The sequence below is a fragment of the Salvelinus sp. IW2-2015 genome, linkage group LG35, assembly GCF_002910315.2.
Source record: "Salvelinus sp. IW2-2015 linkage group LG35, ASM291031v2, whole genome shotgun sequence".
Lineage (NCBI taxonomy): Eukaryota > Metazoa > Chordata > Actinopteri > Salmoniformes > Salmonidae > Salvelinus > Salvelinus sp. IW2-2015.
In genome coordinates, this window is record NC_036874.1 from 13,324,091 (window position 1) to 13,330,858 (window position 6,768).

The 6,768-nt window shown below is 42.1% G+C and overlaps 1 long non-coding RNA gene across 1 annotated transcript in view; it reads left to right on the plus strand.

The window, feature by feature from the left end:
- LOC139023713 (uncharacterized) overlaps positions 1 to 6,078 on the plus strand; it is a 12,999-nt gene extending 6,921 nt beyond the window's left edge. Inside the window, exons 2-3 of the long non-coding RNA XR_011474850.1 lie at positions 1,452 to 1,569; positions 5,216 to 6,078. This is a non-coding gene — a long non-coding RNA (uncharacterized lncRNA). The remainder of the gene's footprint in view (positions 1 to 1,451; positions 1,570 to 5,215) is intronic.
- The last annotated feature ends 690 nt before the right edge of the window (positions 6,079 to 6,768 follow it).

The window sequence follows — 6,768 nt, forward strand, 5'->3', positions numbered from 1 at the left end:
GGTTGGGTGAGACTGGGCTATATAATAGGGCGGAGCATACAGCAGAAGCTTTCTCCGTAGTTCCAGTCTCCCGTCACACTGTGGGGTACCCAAACTACCAGGTGCTCTTTGGTTGGCTGGGCGCTAGGTGGTTGGAATTCAGACTGGCCAGTTGGAGTAGCAGCTACAGGATCTTTACCACCACAGAGCCTGTGGAAGKTGTGGAGGATCCAACGTTTTTTTTTTTACGACTGCATTCCGGACYGCTTTTTGCCCAGGAGCAAGTCGGAAACCCGAAATTTCTAGGAGTTTTTGGTGCATCCTCTTTTTTTTAGCCTGAGCAAAAGGGTGTAATCGCAACCAGGTTGGCAGATGAATCCCTCGCATGTTTCTACCTTCCCTGCACACTGCCAGCTTTTTCCCCTTGCCTCCCCAGTGAAATTGTTGTTCTTGATGCGATGTTCACTGATTGGTGAACTTTGACATAGGACCCATGTTATTGGTCATGGAGAGATGCATTTAGATGATGGCATAATGAGTTCATTAGGATCTCTTTAGTGGTGGTGTTGTTGTCCCCCCCCCCCACACACAGCTGGTCCTGTTTACTTGACTTGTGAGTTGGAGCACTATCGCTCAGTTTCCCGCATCTCGCAGGAATGTACTTCAAAGCAAGCCACTCAAGCAGTTGGAAGTAAAGAAAAAATACAATTGAACACTTTTTTTTTTAAAGGATAGAACTAGGCTCTTTCCAATTATGGTTGTCACTTTTGAATAAGATCTGGAATATTGTCCCGAATTTAGTGTTTGGAGGGAATTCTTTAAATTGGCATGATAACAATCAAGATGACCACTCATTGACGTGATTATCTTTAGAGGCTGAATGAATTTAACGTTTTTCGACTCGAGTTCAAGTTCACGGCTTCGGGAATAGCAACATTGTTTCCCTCGTCAGATCTAGTTCAGACATGCTGATTGGAGATTATTATTTGAAAAAATTAAAGGTTCTGAGAAATGGTGTCAGGTCCAAAATCAGACCAGATGTTAGTTCTGACGATGGCACTCTTTTCTGGATGGGTTTGTCTGTAACGAGACTAGACTGCACTGGACATAACCGGATCAGGGAGACTGGGTTTGTTCATAGTCCTCGCCTCAGGCAAGAACTGTTCCCTTCCTCAAAGCCGTTCAGATGGTTTGAGTTTATTTGCAAGCATAGAAAACTGCCTCGTTTCTCATTATGCCAGTCTGTCGCCGGTATCAAACTTGAAGATAGGCTTTGGTTTAATTTGTAAGCACACTTTTGTCTTCCTCAGTGTTCAACAAAGTTTAGTTTGATGCTATTGTCTTCTATTTGGATGGTTCTAAAAACACTTTTTTTATTGAGGCATCCGTATGCCTCTACACATGGGATGCATTATGGTTTCCTATTGGCTTAGTGGGCCGATGGAGTGACTCCATTATCTCTTTCTCTTCAGGTCTCCAGACCAGAGCTGCATCAACACACCACTGCACAAAGAAACCAACCCCAGATCCACTATAGACATGATCATCAGACTGGGCAGACTGACCCCTGGATACTTCCGCCTCCTACAGGTTTGTAAACTATTGACAGCCTTTCATTGGGGTTTTGTGTGTGCCAAATACTGTATGAATTCATGTGCAAGGAAATATATTGGCATTTCTCTTGTCTACTTACTGGTATGACTTGTTACAGTGAGTCAGCACTGAATCGTGTAAAGATGCAGTCCATATGGAATCGTCAACACTTGAGAAAAGAAAAAAAACATTAAATTTCCGAAAAAGTGATTAACAGTATTGTGTTCTAGAGTTGCAGATGCATTAGAAAAGAGTCATATGGGCACCATATCCACTCCCACCCAGTCAATGAAATTCCTATTCTCCTTGCCACAGTTTGGTATTTGCTGATCTTTACGCTTGAATAACAATGGCCATGAATGATTTTTTAATAGAGTCCTTGTTGACTTAGGAAATGTCAGCTAAGATGTATCTCTTATGAGGGAGTTATGATTCACTTGACTTGAAATGTAAGAGTAGCGTGACAAGGTTTAACTTCCCCCTTGGCTCAGATGTGGATGTAAGCCAAATGAAAAATGGACCACTTCTCAGAGTATTTGAGCATTACTCCAATGCCATGGTTACTCTCCTCACATTCAGTAGCCTAAAAGCTCATGAAAACTGCTTCTAGTCCTTTTAAGATTAAGTAGTGTTTCCCCCCTTTTGCCTGAGTTCTACTGTAGACTCTAAACAGTGCAAGTGACCAGTTGTTAAAACGGCATGACCAACACTAACTTGTCAGTCCATGTTGAATTCAGCCAGGCGGGAATCTGGGCCTGGTGTATAATAGTAGCCGCTTTCCCCAGGACCCCCCATCTGCGACGCACAATCTGCTTTCATCAACAAAGTCACTGATATGATTATCATTGACGCTAATGCTAGTGATTATTATTTCCTCCCCCTTTTCTTTTGTTCCTCCTCTGCCGCAATAATCCTTTACAGTCATGAATGTGATGCATGTCATCATTTGTGTAAATACAGACTTTAGGAGAAAGTGACTCGCTGTTACATAAAATTCCACATGTTGCTGTGATATTTGCATTGTGGTTGGAGGATTTGAATATGTGTGATGGTAGTGAGGACTACTCTGCATTCTGGTTTGAATTTCTGGTTGTATTTATGATGGTTAAAATGCTTTCAGATACAATAACTTATACAGTTGAAGTCGGAAGTTTACATGCACTTAGGTTGGAGTCATTAAAACTCGTTTTAATGACAGATTATTTCACTGTGTCACAATTCCAGTGGGTCAGAAGTTTACATACACTAAGTTGACTGTGCCTTTTAAACAGCTTGGAAAATTCCAGAAAATAATGGCATGGCTTTAGAAGCTTCTGAAAGGCTAATTGACATCATTTGAGTCAATTAGAGGTACCTGTGGATGTATTTCAAGGCCTACGTTCAAACCCAGTGCCCCTTTGTTTGACATCATGGGAAAATCAAAAGAAATCAGCCAAGACCTCAGGGGAAAAAATGGTAGATCTCCAGAAGTCTGGTTCATCCTTGGGAGCAGTTTCCAAACACCTGAAGGTACCACGTTCATCTGCACAAACAATAGTACGCAAGTATAAACACCATGGGACCACGCAGCCGTCATACCACTCAGGAAGGAGACGTGTTCTGTCTCCTAGAGATGAACGTACTTTGGTGAGAAAAGTGCAAATCAATCCCAGAACAACAGCAAAAGACCTTGTGAAGATGCTAGAAGAAACAGGTTTCAAAAGTATCTATATCCACAGTAAAACAAGTCCTTTATCGACATAACCTGAAAGGCCACTCAGCAAGGAAGAAGCCACTGCTCCAAAACCGCCATAGACCGCCATAGACTACGTTTGCAACTGCACATGGGGACAAAGATCGTATTGATCTGATGAAACAAAAATATAACTGTTTGGTCATAATGACCATGCTTATGTTTGGAGGAAAAAGTGGGAGGCTTGCAAGCTGAAGAACACCATCCCAACTGTGAAGCACGAGGGTGGCAGCATCATGTTGTGGGGCTGCTTTGCTGAAGGAGGGACTGGTGCACTTCACAAAATAGATGGCATCATGAGGAAGAAAAAGTATGTGGATATATTGAAGCAACATCTCAAGACATCAGTCAGGAAGTGTAAGCTTGGTCGCAAATGGGTCTTCCAAATGGACAATGACCCCAAGCATACTTCCAAAGTTGTGGCAAAATGGCTTAAGGACAACAAAGTCAAAGTATTGGAGTGGCCATCACAAAGCCCTGACCTCAATCCTATAGAAAATGTGTGGGCAGAACTGAAAAAGTGTGCGCGAGCAAGGAGGCCTACAAACCTGACTCAGTTACACCAGCTCTGTCAGAAGGAATGGGCCAAGTTAAACAATTTAAAGGCAATGCTACCAAATACTAATTGAGTGTATGTAAACTTCTGACACACTGGGAATGTGATGAAAGAAATAAAAGCTGAAATAAATCATTCTCTCTACTATCATTCTGACATTTCACATTTCACATTCTTAAAATAAAGTGGTGATCCTAACTAACCTAAAACAGGGATTTTTTTACTAGAATTAAACTGTACATCTGGTTAATAAATCATTATTCTCAATTTTTTTTATATATCTTTTTTTATTGTACCTTTTTATTTAACTAGGCAAGTCAAAAAGAACAAATTCTTATTTACAATGACGGCCTAGGAACAGTGGGTTAACTGCCTTGTTCAGGGGCAGAACGACAGATTTTTACCTTGTCAGCTCGGGGATTCGATCTAGCAACCTTTCGGTTACTGGCCCAACACTCTAACCACTAGGCTACCTGGCCCAGGTAGCGGGATTGCCTATGTCCACCTGAAAGCAATCAAAGATGTCTCTAAAATCCTAATTTTGAAAGGAAAGGGAGAAACCTAGTCAGTTGTAGAACAAAATACATTCCACTGAAATGTGTCTTCCGCATTTAACCCATCCCCTCTGAGCCCCAGACCTCTCCAATACCACTTCCATATATACACTATAGATACAAAAGTATGCGGACACCCCTTCAAATTAGTGGATTCGACTATTGAGTGAGCTGTTCGACGAGCAGGTGTCCACATACTTTTGGTCATGTAGTTGTAATCTCGCGGGTATGTCTAGAGGCCTTTTTCACTAAATATGGCAGTGCTCTCTAAACGCCTGAGCTTTTAAATGGAGTCTTATCTTATTTGCTTTGAGGCCCTCCAGGGATAATGGAGGGCAAAGAAGGGGGCTGTATTGTACGGAGTCCACATACCCTCCCGATGTCCAGGGACCTTCTGCATCTGCCCTTTGGTATAGCATGCAAAGAGTCTGGAACAGACCATTCTCGTGTACCAAGAACATTGTGCCCCCTTCTTGCTAAAATATTTCCTTGCCCTCTCTAAATGTTTAATAACTGTTCTAACCAGAAGCCTGGGCACATGACCGGGCACTGTGGAAATGTGGAACACTGGTGTTGTTGGGGAAGTTGGCTTTTAGGTATCATTTTTGAAAGGAAGAAGCTTTATTGCATTTTTTTTCTGTACATTGTCATGTTTCGTCACATTCAATTATCTTTTTATAGAATCTTTGACTTAGGCTAAATTTAAGGCATTGGTTTTGTTTTTCCAGAATTGGCTCAGATATGTTCTCCGACCCATATGTTGATAACTCAACTTTTGCCTTTTGTGTGTTCTCTCTACAGAGACAGGTGGCCGGTGAGGTGCAGACCCAGCCACAGGACCGCGCGGTCAACCAGATAGCCATGATGCTGGCCATCATGGGCCTGAGCCTGTCCTACTACAGTGCCAAACGGATGACCGAGAAGGTCCAGAGGCTCCAGAAGAGAGGAGATCCCCATACACCCTGAAGAGACCCCCCCCCCCAGTGCGGACCTCAACCTGGAGAGAAGACGAACCAACGCGGAAATGAGGAGAGGAGACATGGAGATGACAGTGTTGGTGTCCAGAACAACACCTTTTCACAACCAATCAGTCGTAGTCACGTCATTCAGACACTGGAGTCTTTTTTACTGGGATCACTCTCAATGCGAGGAGAATTCGGGGGCTGCTGCTGTTAAGGGTATCTTAATCTTTCACCCCAATGGCTGTTGGGAGGACCTTGTGGGTGGATTTTGGGAGGGGGGATATGGGGAGTGTATGTGGGAAAGGCCCATGGTGGGGTTCGTGTGGTCCTGATAAAGTTTGGGTGGTAAAAAGTACAACCAGCTGTCTATGGTCAGGCTGGGCCCATACTTCAGTCGTTGCCAAGGTACAAGCGTGCAGGATGCCGTCAATACTGTTCTGAGCTAAAAAAGGGATAGAGAAATGCTTAACTAATTATTCTAATGTACTGTGAATCTTGCTAGTGCTCCAAGTATATGACAGTTTATCTAAAATAACTGAACAGTAATTATTTTTTAAGGGAAGGCTATCTGCATTTGAGATGTATCTAGTAATGACTGAAGGCAGGCTCGTAGTGTGGCTGAAAGTGGGGAGAAATGAACCCTCTTAGGTTTTTGTAATTCCTTATTGTTAAAAAAAATAAAAGTGAGCTATGTGAACTAGATGTGGAGGAGTCTCAAACTGGTCAATAATTCCACACATGTTCAATATCTGTTAATGTCAGACACAAACAACTGTACATTACTGGTGAAATTAAGTATTTTAACGTTTTGGGAACTTGCTTATCCAAATCTACGAGAAAAAAAAAGGCACTTAAATCACAACTTTGTTTTTCACAATGTTTCTAGATTAAAGTCCTGATAAAAATGTGTGTCTTTCTTTAAAGAACTCAATCTGCAATGGCTACTAGGTGTTACCACAAATATTCTAACTTTAGTAAACGTTGCATGGGTGTGCAGCTTTTAATCTCTTCGTTAATACTGTCACGTTTAGTTTTTTAAAGAATGATAACCACGAATGTATATTTCTGTGATGTTTTGTAGAAATCGAATAAAGCTGTGACTTGAAAAATAAGAACCGTGGCAGTTTAGTAATGATATTAAGGTGTTAGGGAATTTTGGAAAAACCGACGTGAACAAGCATTTTATCACTATTTAGTTTAGGGGAACTTCTTTAATCAACATTTTTCTGTGAAACGATGATATTGCCCCACCATTTCAGCTCAATAGCTGCTTGGTTGGATATGGCATATTAGACTGTTGTAGCACCACTTCCTGTATCGTCTGGTGTCCGCAGGAGCGTGCCGTCTGCACGGAACAGGAAGTGTTCAGGCCTCCAGACAGCCGTTGTCTTC